This window comes from Hyperolius riggenbachi, chromosome 4, assembly GCF_040937935.1.
Source record: "Hyperolius riggenbachi isolate aHypRig1 chromosome 4, aHypRig1.pri, whole genome shotgun sequence".
Taxonomy (NCBI): Eukaryota; Metazoa; Chordata; class Amphibia; order Anura; family Hyperoliidae; genus Hyperolius; species Hyperolius riggenbachi.
In genome coordinates this window covers 134,632,948-134,645,728 of record NC_090649.1, presented here as the reverse complement: position 1 = coordinate 134,645,728, position 12,781 = coordinate 134,632,948, and the positions used below count along the sequence as shown (strand labels likewise).

Sequence of the window (12,781 nt, the reverse complement as noted above, 5' to 3'; positions counted from 1 at the left end):
ATTGCTTGTCTGAGGTAAAAAGATAAAAAAAATCTGTTCTTATCAGTTTAATATCTGATACGTCCCCTATCTGGGGACCATATATTAAGTGGATTTTTGGAACAGGGAGATGGAAGAAGAGCTTTCTCTGTCCACTCCGCGCATCGACCTGGTATTGCAGTACCTCCAGGACCGGTGCACTGTCTGCTAAGCAAACTGGAGGGAAAAGAAAAAAAATATATGTTTAAAAAGTGACACTTGCTTTTCTAGATATCAGATGAACCGCAATACACAATCCCCCATAGACAGCCTTGCTAATTCATACTGTGTGTGTGCCACTGCCAGCCAGGCCCAGCACATTCAGTGACTACCTGTGTGTGTGACAGATGCACATTGTAATACCCAGTACTGCATATACCTACCTGTTGTGTTTAGTGAGCCCACCTCATCACTGCATATACCTAGCTGTTGTGTTCAGTGAACCCCCCTCATTACTGCATATACCTACCTGTTGTGTTCAATGAACCCACCTCATCACTGCATATACCTCCCTGTTGTGTTCAGTGAACCCACCTCATCACTGCATATACCTCCCTGTTGTGTTCAGTGTACCCACCTCATCACTGCATATACCTGGCTGTTGTGTTCAGTGCACCCACCTCATCACTGCATATTCCTACCTGTTGTGTTCAGTGCACCCACCTGTGACGAACATTATGGAAAGTCGTCCGCGTAATCGCAACGATTTTTGTATGGTCCAGCCATCACTGTCAGTGCTGTGTCAATGTACAATAGATGTCCCTTTTCTTCTCTTCGTACTGAGAGCAACAGTCCCTCCCCCACATCCTGTGTCAGGAAAGAATTTCACAAGTGGCTCACTCCCCTGCCGAGAAGCCATTTGACTACACAGCTCATCTTTCCCCAAAAGAAAAACCTCCTCAAACTGGTTGAGACTCAAATTTTCCTCCAAACTCATAGCCTCACACAAAGGGAACGTTAACTTATTAATAATTCAAAATAGGTTTGGCACAGCAAGACAAAAATTACATTTCCTGATACCTAGGAAACAGTTCTATCGTTCACCTGAAGTATAATTTTCTAGCTATCAGGAATCCATAGAGAAACCACTTTATCCGGCCTGCGTAGAGCGAATGCGGCAGACTGGGCATGTATAGCCTTGTTTAATACAGGGTCACAAGCCGCTTATGAATATAGTCTTGGATTTGCGATGCGCCAATCTGTGGTGGAGTCACACAGATTAGTAATAAATTGGTACATTTTTTGCTCTGAGTCTGAGGGTGGCAACCTTGCCTCCAGGAGATAACCCTGCCTTAAACACACCTACTTTCCAGGTAGGGACAGCCCCAAACTCAGGTCCTATAAAAGGGGGGCGGGACTAAGCCTGCCCAGTTCTCCAATTTTCATTGACCAGGAACGTCCAGACATGGGCTCATGGAGAACCGACGCATGTTGTGTACAAAGGACTTCTAACCTGAATGCCTACTTTTAAACTGGACTATTTTTCTTCATTCTTCAAATGGACTGCTCAGTAAAGTGGGGCCGAACCTCCGATTTTAGGTTCGCGAACCGGGTTCGCGAACTTCCGCGTAAGGTTCAGTTCGCGTTAAAGTTTGCGAACCGCAATAGACTTCAATGGGGATGCGAACTTTGAAAAAAAAAATTATGCTGGCCACAAAAGTGATGGAAAAGATGATTCAAGGGGTCTAACACCTGGACCCCCAGGTGGAGGAGTGGGATACATGCCAAAAGTCCCCGGGAAAAATCTGGATTTGACTTAAAGCAGCGCTTTAAGGGCAGAAATCACATTGAATGCTAAATGACAGGCCTAAAGTGCTTTAAAACATCTTGCATGTGTATACATCATATAACAACACAGATCCTGAGATAAGCAACACTAAACAAAAATGTTCCCTGACAGGGGAATAAAACTTAACATTTATTGATTCGTTAAAATCTTAGATCACTGTCATTATGATAGCTACATAGAATGGTTGAAACAGTAGGTTAGGTATATGGAGTAGATGCCTCCCCCTACTACAACCACATAGTACTGATTACAAATTACAAAGACCCCCCACCATCTATAAAACAACCCGACATGTTTCACTTCCTGATGGAAGCTTTATCAAGGCAAAAAGTGCAGTGCATAATGTGCATATAGAGATAGAATAGATTACAAAGTAATTTGAAACATAGTCAATTGTAGCATAGCGTATAGGCCTATGACAGCAGCCTGGCCAACATGGCAAACTAGCCCTCCTTTTATACTGTTCAGGAGTCACATGGGGTGGGTGTGGAGCTTGCATTTGCTTCCTCCCACTTATTTCCAATACATCATTGGTGTAGACACCTGTCAGTCAAAAATTATCCAATCACAAGAGGGCTCTATACACCATCATGAACTTTCAAAGAGGTACTTTTAGAGAGATTTAGTTAAAAACAAGAATAAATCCACACTCACTCGTCTCTAGGCAAGTACATATTGCTCAGTGGTAAATCAGACTCACTGTAAAGAGTATGAAATATCATAATCACCCACACGCCGGACACACAGCGCTCCCATTGGTTCTAGAGGGTCACATGGTTCATCCCACCGTCAGCCAATCGGATTGCAGCCCTGTCGATGTCTCCACCAGAAGCCCATTGTGATTCGTCTTTAACCATGCGGCCAATCAGCGGCATGTAAATGCGGAAGTTTCTCCGCATATACGCTTGCCATAGGTCAGCAGAGTTACGTAGGTACAGGGGGCGGTGCTTCTGCCCCTCGTCATCCGCGGCTGATGTTATGCTTACGCCTAGCCGTGGATAGACATACCCACTATGCTGCTATAGGAGGATCAGCCAGATGGGAGGTGGCCTCCAAGTGTAAACAAATCCTACCTCCTGCTTGCGTACAATACATGTCCATGATACGTAACTTCAAAATCATACATAGGCAGACACATTTTTAAAAAGAGGGCTCTATATAATGGGAGAAAAGATAACAGCAAATAGGGGTAAAAAAACTGATAATCCTCTCCATTAACTCCGCATACAGAGATGCAAAACCGTGGTGATTAAAGGGGCAGGTGGTGTTTCAAACCTCTTGTGGGAGATGTATCAAGCACCGAGCATATAAAGATATATCCAGAAATTAGCAAAAAAGAAAACATTCAAAATTGTTCATTTATGATATAAACAAATAGATAGCTCAGAGCATAAAGGGATATATCTTTTACCAAAAATAGATGGATCCGACAAATAGGATTCAAAGAATATTCTTATTTCTTATTGGTAGGTATTTCTACAGGAAAGGGGTATAGGTGAATCCTTCGTTGAGGCCACCCGGAGAGAGGGTACCCATCCTGTAGATCCATTGGGCCTCAATTTGCCTCAATTTCTGATCTAAGTTCCCACCTCTTGGGCTCATTCTCCATTGTTGTACCACCCAATATTTCAACCCTGTCGGGTCCCCCCCATGATACTCCAAGAAATGTCGTGCGACAGGTGTATTGCGCTTGTGTTTGATATCTCCTAAGTGCTCCAAAATGCGTGTCTTGACTGCTCTGGTCGTTTCACCAATGTAGGTAAGTGGGCAGGGACACTTTAATGCATACACAACTCCCTCTGTGTCACAATTATAAAAATCCCATATGTCAAAAACTCTTCCATTTTTTGGTGCCCTAAATTGTTTGCACTTATCCACATAGTCGCAGGCCTTACAGTTTCCACACCTGTGCATCCCATTCAGATCTGTACTCAGCCATGTTTTCTTCTTCATCTGGGTCTTTTTTGCCTGTGATAAATAGGAATGTGTTAATGAGTCCCCCAAGTTTCTACCTCTCCTATAGGTGAATTGTGGAAAGGTTGGTAAGATGTCTTTCAACTGGGGATCCAGCAAAAGTAAGGACCAATGTTTTTCCAAAATCTTCTTCACATTTTGAGATTGATTGGTAAACGTGTTGATAATTCTCGTTTTTCCCTCATTTGTCTTGTCTCTCGTTTTTGGGACAAGAAGTTCTCATCTCTCTATCTCCCTTGCTTTCTCCTCTGCTCGCACTAGCACATCATTTGGGTATCCCCTTGCCCTAAACCGTCTCTTGAGATTGCAACATTCATTTGCAAAATCAATTTGATTTGAACAATTTCTCTTTGCTCGTAGATATTGTCCCTTTGGAATGCCCCTTTTCAACGGTTCAGGGTGGTAACTGTCCCAGGATAGAAGAGAGTTTGTGGACGTTGCTTTCCGGAAAATTTTTGTATCAAGACCACCGTCCTGGTTTTTCCATATTTGTACATCCAGGAAACTTAATGTATTTCGGTCAATCTCATACGTGAAAAACATTCTGATTTGGTTGTTATTGAGCAGAGACACAAACTCCACAAACATGTCCCTGGAGCCGTCCCACAAGATGAAGACATCATCTATGAAACGGCCCCAGAAGACAATGCACTGCACTTTTTCCCTTGATAAAGCTTCCATCAGGAAGTGAAACATGTCGGGTTGTTTTATAGATGGTGGGGGGTCTTTGTAATTTGTAATCAGCACTATGTGGTTGTAGTAGGGGGAGGCATCTACTCCATATACCTAACCTACTGTTTCAACCATTCTATGTAGCTATCATAATGACAGTGATCTAAGATTTTAACGAATCAATAAATGTTAAGTTTTATTCCCCTGTCAGGGAACATTTTTGTTTAGTGTTGCTTATCTCAGGATCTGTGTTGTTATATCAAGTTAGACTGGTGGCCTGACACCGTTTACCTTTATAGGGGAATCCATTTACCTAAAAATCAACATGGCAGGTTTTCTGGATTCCATACCAGATATAAATAAACTTATTGCTGAGGCAAAAGAGGTTTTTTCCAATCAAGATCAAATTAATGATCCGGACCCGGTTACGACTATAACACCTAACTCTGAGATCAATGAAGCCTTCAAAAAGATTTTTAACATCTATAAGGATCATAACCGTAGTTGGTGGGAGATTTCAAGTTTCAACACATATATTAAGGAAAACATTACTGTACGGGGGCTGTGGAACCTTGTAATTCCACACAAACATACTGAAAATGAGGAGTTCATGAAGGGATGGAATAAATTAAAAACCAAACAAACTTTGGAACTTATGACATATCTCAGGGATTTTGAGTTAAAATCCCTGGAAACTATTAATAAAAATTTGGCAGAGGAACACAAAAAAGTCATGAGTTTCAGAGGTAACCCTGCTTTTAATGAACTTGAACAGAAATTACAAAATAAAGTTCATTCACATAAGGAGATGATCAAAAACAAAAAGCACAGGAAATATGTGCGTGACACAGATGATTTTAAACATGGGAAGGTTTACAACTGGAAACGCAGCCCCACTAAGCCAAAAAATCCTCCAAAAAATCCCCCACAAAGTCCTGATAACTCAGAAACAGAGACAGGCACTGAGTCGGAAGGTGAACAAAGTACAGGGTCAGAAGCAGGGGATCCAGTAGTAAAACTCAAAAAACCGAAGGGGAGGGGCAAACCGAGGGGCCAAGACATACCTCCTGGGTATACTCCCAGAAACCTAAGGAACAGGAACAGATGGGGATACAGACCCAATCAGAGGAGGGAAAGAGAGGAGGAATGGTAGCCAATGCTATTCAAGAGGATAGAATGACAATTATTAATCTTACTGAACGGATATTGGATCAGGCCGAAACATCAGTGTTGACGAAGGGTTTGTTGTTTGTCCCTACCCCTAATTTTGATCTTTTTGAGACAGTGAAAGACGTAAACCTTTTTGCCCGTAAACTGGCAATTCATAAGTTTATGAATACACCAACCATGACAATTAAAAGAGCAAATGAGAAAGAGAAATTAGCTCTGGATACCTTAAACTCCTTGCTTGAGGAAAACAGCACAGGAGTGGTACAATTGGGTACCCCTACCAGTAATCTTCCTACAAAGAGTAAATTTTGCCCCAGTATCAGCAATTATCCCTCTATTCAATGTTTCCTAGATGTGGTTACAAAGGACCTTGAGGATCTGGCTAGAGGTTCTGGTACATACCCCTGTAGAAAGCAGTCAAATTTGAATAAGGTGGAGAAAGAAGCCCTAGAAAAACTAATGAAGGATGATCAGATTGTAATAAAAAAATCAGATAAAGGGGGCAACATTGTACTTATGACCCGGGACAACTATGTACAAATGTGTCAAAAAATACTAAAAGATTGTAAACAATATAAAAAGCTGGTAAATAATCCAACCATCACTTTCTATAGGGAAATGGAAGAATTCCTTAAGGCCGCAAGGGATAAAGGTATCCTTGATAGTAAGGACTTTGAAAAAATCTTGAACAAATCCCCAACGATACCCACGTTTTATGCTCTTCCCAAAGTACATAAAAACATCACCTCCCCCCCTGGACGTCCAATAATTTCTGGAAATGGTAGCCTGACAGAGAATGCTAGTAAATATGTCGATTTTTTCCTACGCCCTTTTGTTGAGACCCTGCCATCATATCTAAGGGACACAATGGATTTGCTTAACAAATTGAATGATATTAAAATTACTGAGAATACATGGCTGGCAAGCCTCAATGTGGAAGCCCTATATAACAACATTGGGCATAGCTTGGGTCTGCAAGCTGTCGATTACTATCTGAAGACTAGAAGCATACATATGAGGGAGCATTCTATGTTTTTACTACAACTGTTGCAGTTTATACTGACACACAACTACTTTCTCTTTCAGAACCAGTTCTACCTACAGGAGAGGGGATGTGCCATGGGCACAGCGTGTGCCCCCTCTTATGCCAATTTGTTCCTTGGGTGGTGGGAGGATACCATTGTATTTGGGGAGGACCTGGCTATATACACCTCTCATATTGTCTTCTGGGGCCGTTTCATAGATGATGTCTTCATCTTGTGGGACGGCCCCAGGGACATGTTTGTGGAGTTTGTGTCTCTGCTCAATAACAACCAAATCGGAATGTTTTTCACGTATGAGATTGACCGAAATACATTAAGTTTCCTGGATGTACAAATATGGAAAAACCAGGACGGTGGTCTTGATACAAAAATTTTCCGGAAAGCAACGTCCACAAACTCTCTTCTATCCTGGGACAGTTACCACCCTGAACCGTTGAAAAGGGGCATTCCAAAGGGACAATATCTACGAGCAAAGAGAAATCGTTCAAATCAAATTGATTTTGCAAATGAATGTTGCAATCTCAAGAGACGGTTTAGGGCAAGGGGATACCCAAATGATGTGCTAGTGCGAGCAGAGGAGAAAGCAAGGGAGATAGAGAGACGAGAACTTCTTGTCCCAAAAACGAGAGACAAGACAAATGAGGGAAAAACGAGAATTATCAACACGTTTACCAATCAATCTCAAAATGTGAAGAAGATTTTGGAAAAACATTGGTCCTTACTTTTGCTGGATCCCCAGTTGAAAGACATCTTACCAACCTTTCCACAATTCACCTATAGGAGAGGTAGAAACTTGGGGGACTCATTAACACATTCCTATTTATCACAGGCAAAAAAGACCAAGATGAAGAAGAAAACATGGCTGAGTACAGATCTGAATGGGATGCACAGGTGTGGAAACTGTAAGGCCTGCGACTATGTGGATAAGTGCAAACAATTTAGGGCACCAAAAAATGGAAGAGTTTTTGACATATGGGATTTTTATAATTGTGACACAGAGGGAGTTGTGTATGCATTAAAGTGTCCCTGCCCACTTACCTACATTGGTGAAACGACCAGAGCAGTCAAGACACGCATTTTGGAGCACTTAGGAGATATCAAACACAAGCGCAATACACCTGTCGCACGACATTTCTTGGAGTATCATGGGGGGGACCCGACAGGGTTGAAATATTGGGTGGTACAACAATGGAGAATGGGCCCAAGAGGTGGGAACTTAGATCAGAAATTGAGGCAAATCGAGGCCCAATGGATCTACAGGATGGGTACCCCCTCTCCGGGTGGCCTCAACGAAGGATTCACCTATACCCCTTTCCTGTAGAAATACCTACCAATAAGAAATAAGAATATTCTTTGAATCCTATTTGTCGGATCCATCTATTTTTGGTAAAAGATATATCCCTTTATGCTCTGAGCTATCTATTTGTTTATATCATAAATGAACAATTTTGAATGTTTTCTTTTTTGCTAATTTCTGGATATATCTTTATATGCTCGGTGCTTGATACATCTCCCACAAGAGGTTTGAAACACCACCTGCCCCTTTAATCACCACGGTTTTGCATCTCTGTATGCGGAGTTAATGGAGAGGATTATCAGTTTTTTTACCCCTATTTGCTGTTATCTTTTCTCCCATTATATAGAGCCCTCTTTTTAAAAATGTGTCTGCCTATGTATGATTTTGAAGTTACGTATCATGGACATGTATTGTACGCAAGCAGGAGGTAGGATTTGTTTACACTTGGAGGCCACCTCCCATCTGGCTGATCCTCCTATAGCAGCATAGTGGGTATGTCTATCCACGGCTAGGCGTAAGCATAACATCAGCCGCGGATGACGAGGGGCAGAAGCACCGCCCCCTGTACCTACGTAACTCTGCTGACCTATGGCAAGCGTATATGCGGAGAAACTTCCGCATTTACATGCCGCTGATTGGCCGCATGGTTAAAGACGAATCACAATGGGCTTCTGGTGGAGACATCGACAGGGCTGCAATCCGATTGGCTGACGGTGGGATGAACCATGTGACCCTCTAGAACCAATGGGAGCGCTGTGTGTCCGGCGTGTGGGTGATTACGATATTTCATACTCTTTACAGTGAGTCTGATTTACCACTGAGCAATATGTACTTGCCTAGAGACGAGTGAGTGTGGATTTATTCTTGTTTTTAACTAAATCTCTAAATCTAAAAGTACCTCTTTGAAAGTTCATGATGGTGTATAGAGCCCTCTTGTGATTGGATAATTTTTGACTGACAGGTGTCTACACCAATGATGTATTGGAAATAAGTGGGAGGAAGCAAATGCAAGCTCCACACCCACCCCATGTGACTCTTGAACAGTATAAAAGGAGGGCTAGTTTGCCATGTTGGCCAGGCTGCTGTCATAGGCCTATACGCTATGCTACAATTGACTATGTTTTAAATTACTTTGTAATCTATTCTATCTCTATATGCACATTATGCACTGCACTTTTTCCCTTGATAAAGCTTCCATCAGGAAGTGAAACATGTCGGGTTGTTTTATAGATGGTGGGGGGTCTTTGTAATTTGTAATCAGTACTATGTGGTTGTAGTAGGGGGAGGCATCTACTCCATATACCTAACCTACTGTTTCAACCATTCTATGTAGCTATCATAATGACAGTGATCTAAGATTTTAACGAATCAATAAATGTTAAGTTTTATTCCCCTGTCAGGGAACATTTTTGTTTAGTGATGTGTATACATCAATCAGGTAGTGTAATTAAGGTACTGCTTCACACTGACACACCAAACTCACCGTGTAACGCACCGCAAACAGCTGTTTGTGTAGTGACAGCCGTGCTGGACTCGTGCGCACCATGGCGAGAGTGCAGGTTTTGGTGGTTTTACAGCCCATGTGGTCGCCTGGCTGATGTAGCTGAATGACAGAACAGTGACTGTCCAGCTGATCAAATTTGGTCTGACCACAATGAGGCAACGACCTTATTATCGTGGGTGTGCCCCCCGAGACACTCATCTAGGCGCCGGTCATTGCTTCATTGTGATACGCAAGCCCCTTCACCACGGCAAGGTAATGATCACGAAGGGGAATGGGCGCATGTACATGCCTTTTCTTTTGTTGTTGCAGCTGCCCGCAGTGCAGCCAGAAAAATTAGGCAGTCATGTACACGCACCAGAAAAAGTATTACAGCGGCCGCTGCTAGCAGCGGCCTAAAAAATTCAGCAATCCGCCTGGAGTCCCGGACCCTGTTGGTGGTGGTGGAGAAGGTAGTCAAGCGGCCTGCAGGCAGACATGCTGTGTGGAGGGACTGGGAGCGACTTAGTCTTCTTGGGGCAGGCCAGGCAGCCAGTCACACGGCGTGCAGGCAGAGATGCTGTGTGTGTGGAGACTGACTTAGTCTTGGGGCGGGCAGCAGCCCTCCGGGATCCATGCCTCATTCATTTTGATAAAGGTGAGGTACTTAACAGTTTTGTGACTTAGGCGACTTCTCTTCTCAGTGACAATGCCTCCAGCTGCGCTGAAGGTCCTTCCTGACAGGACGCTTGCGGCAGGGCAGGAGAGAAGTTGGATGGCAAATTGGGACAGCTCTGGCCACAGGTCAAGCCTGCGCACCCAGTAGTTCAAGGGTTCCTCATCGCTGTTCACAGCAGTGTCTACATCCACACTTAAGGCCAGGTAGTCGGCTACCTGCCGTTCCAGGCGTTGGTGGAGGGTGGATCCGGAAGGGCTACGGCGAGGCATTGGACTAAAGAACGTCCGCATGTCCGACATCACCATGAGATCGCTGGAGCGTCCTGTCTTTGACTGCGTGGACACGGGAGGAGGATTAGTGGCAGTGGTACCTTGCTGGCGTTGTGCTGTCACATCACCCTTAAAAGCATTGTAAAGGATAGTTGACAGCTTGTTCTGCATGTGCTGCATCCTTTCCACCTTCCGGTGCGTTGGTAACAGGTCCGCCACTTTGTGCCTGTACTGAGGGTCTAGTAGTGTGGCCACCCAGTACAGCTCATTCCCCTTGAGGTTTTTTATACGGGGGTCCCTCAACAGGCAGGACAGCATAAAAGATGACATCTGCACAAAGTCGGATCCTGATGTACCATCCATCTCCTCTTGTTCTTCCTCAGTGACGTCACGTAAGTCAACCTCCTCCCCCCAGCCGCGAACAATACCACGGGAAGGTTGAGCAGCACAAGCCCCCTGCGACGCCTGCTGCGGTTGTTCTCCTGCCGCTTCCCCTCCTCCTCCCCCAAAGAAACACCTTGCTCATCATCCTCTGAGTCTGACTCGTCTTCTGCACACGACTTCTCTTCTTCCTCCTCCTCCCCCCTCTGTGCTGCCGCAGGTGTTGAGGAAACAGCTGGGTCTGATGAAAATTGGTCCCATGCCTGTTCCTGCCGTAACTGTTCCTGGTCACGCTCATTCGCAGCTTCATCCGCCACTCTACGCTAGAGATGGGCCGAACGGTTCACCGGCGAACGGTTCCACGCGAACTTCGGTGGTTCGCGTTCGCGTCCCGCTGGCGAACCTTTGCGGAAGTTCGGTTCGCCCCATAATGCACCTTGAGGGTCAACTTTGACCCTCTACATCACAGTCAGCAGGCCCAGTGTAGCCAATTAGGCTACACTAGCCCCTGGAGACCCACCCCCCCTTATATAAGGCAGGCAGCGGCGGCCATTACGGTCACTCGTGTGCTGCCTGCGTTAGTGAGAGTAGGGCGAGCTGCTGCAGACTGTCTCTCAGGGAAAGATTAGTTAGGCTTAACTTGTTCCTGGCTGGCTGCATACCTGTTCTGTGAACCCACCACTGCATACCTATACTGTGAACCCACCACTGCATACCTGTTCAGTGAACCCACCACTGCATACCTGTTCTGTGAACCCATCACTGCATACCTGTTCAGTGAACCTGCCACTGCATACCTGTGCTGTGAACCCACCACTGCATACCTGTGCTGTGAACCCACCACTGCATACCTGTTCAGTGAACCCACCACTGCATACCTGTTCTGTGAACCCATCACTGCATACCTGTTCAGTGAACCTGCCACTGCATACCTGTGCTGTGAACCCACCACTGCATACCTGTTCAGTGAACCCACCACTGCATACCTGTTCTGTGAACCCATCACTGCATACCTGTTCAGTGAACCTGCCACTGCATACCTGTGCTGTGAACCCACCACTGCATACATGTTCTGTGAACCCACCACTGCATACCTGTGCTGTGAACCCACCACTGCATACCTGTTCAGTGAACCCACCACTGCATACCTGTTCTGTGAACCCATCACTGCATACCTGTTCAGTGAACCTGCCACTGCATACCTGTGCTGTGAACCCACCACTGCATACCTGTTCTGTGAACCCACCACTGCATACCTGTTCTGTGAACCCATCACTGCATACCTGTTCAGTGAACCTGCCACTGCATACCTGTGCTGTGAACCCACCACTGCATACCTGTTCTGTGAACCCACCACTGCATACCTGTGCTGTGAACCCATCACTGCATACCTGTTCAGTGAACCTGCCACTGCATACCTGTGCTGTTAACCCATCACTGCATACCTGTTCAGTTAACCCACCACTGCATACCTGTTGTGTTCAGTGAACCCGCCACTGCATACCTGTTCTGTTCAGTGGACCCGCCACTGTATATCTGTTTAGTGAACCCTCCACTGCATACCTGTTGTGTTCAGTGAACCCGCCACTGCATACCTGTTGTGTTCAGTGAACCTGCCACTGTATACCTGTACTGTTCAGTGAACCCGCCACTGCATACCTGTGCTGTGAACCCACCACTGCATACCTGTTCTGTGAACCCACCACTGCATACCTGTGCTGTGAACCCATCACTGCATACCTGTTCAGTGAACCTGCCACTGCATACCTGTGCTGTGAACCCATCACTGCATACCTGTTCTGTGAACCCACCACTGCATACCTGTTCTGTGAACCCATCACTGCATACCTGTTCAGTGAACCTGCCACTGCATACCTGTGCTGTGAACCCGCCACTGCATACCTGTTCGGTGAACCCACCACTGCATACCTGTGCTGTGAACCCACCACTGCATACCTGTTCTGTGAACCCACCACTGCATACATGTTCTGTGAACCCACCACTGCATA

At 45.1% G+C, this 12,781-nt stretch overlaps 1 non-coding gene across 1 annotated transcript; it reads left to right on the top strand.

The window, feature by feature from the left end:
• LOC137505736 (U2 spliceosomal RNA) lies at positions 1 to 185 on the top strand. The gene has a single exon (XR_011020330.1). It is a non-coding gene; the product is annotated as a U2 spliceosomal RNA (small nuclear RNA).
• The last annotated feature ends 12,596 nt before the right edge of the window (positions 186 to 12,781 follow it).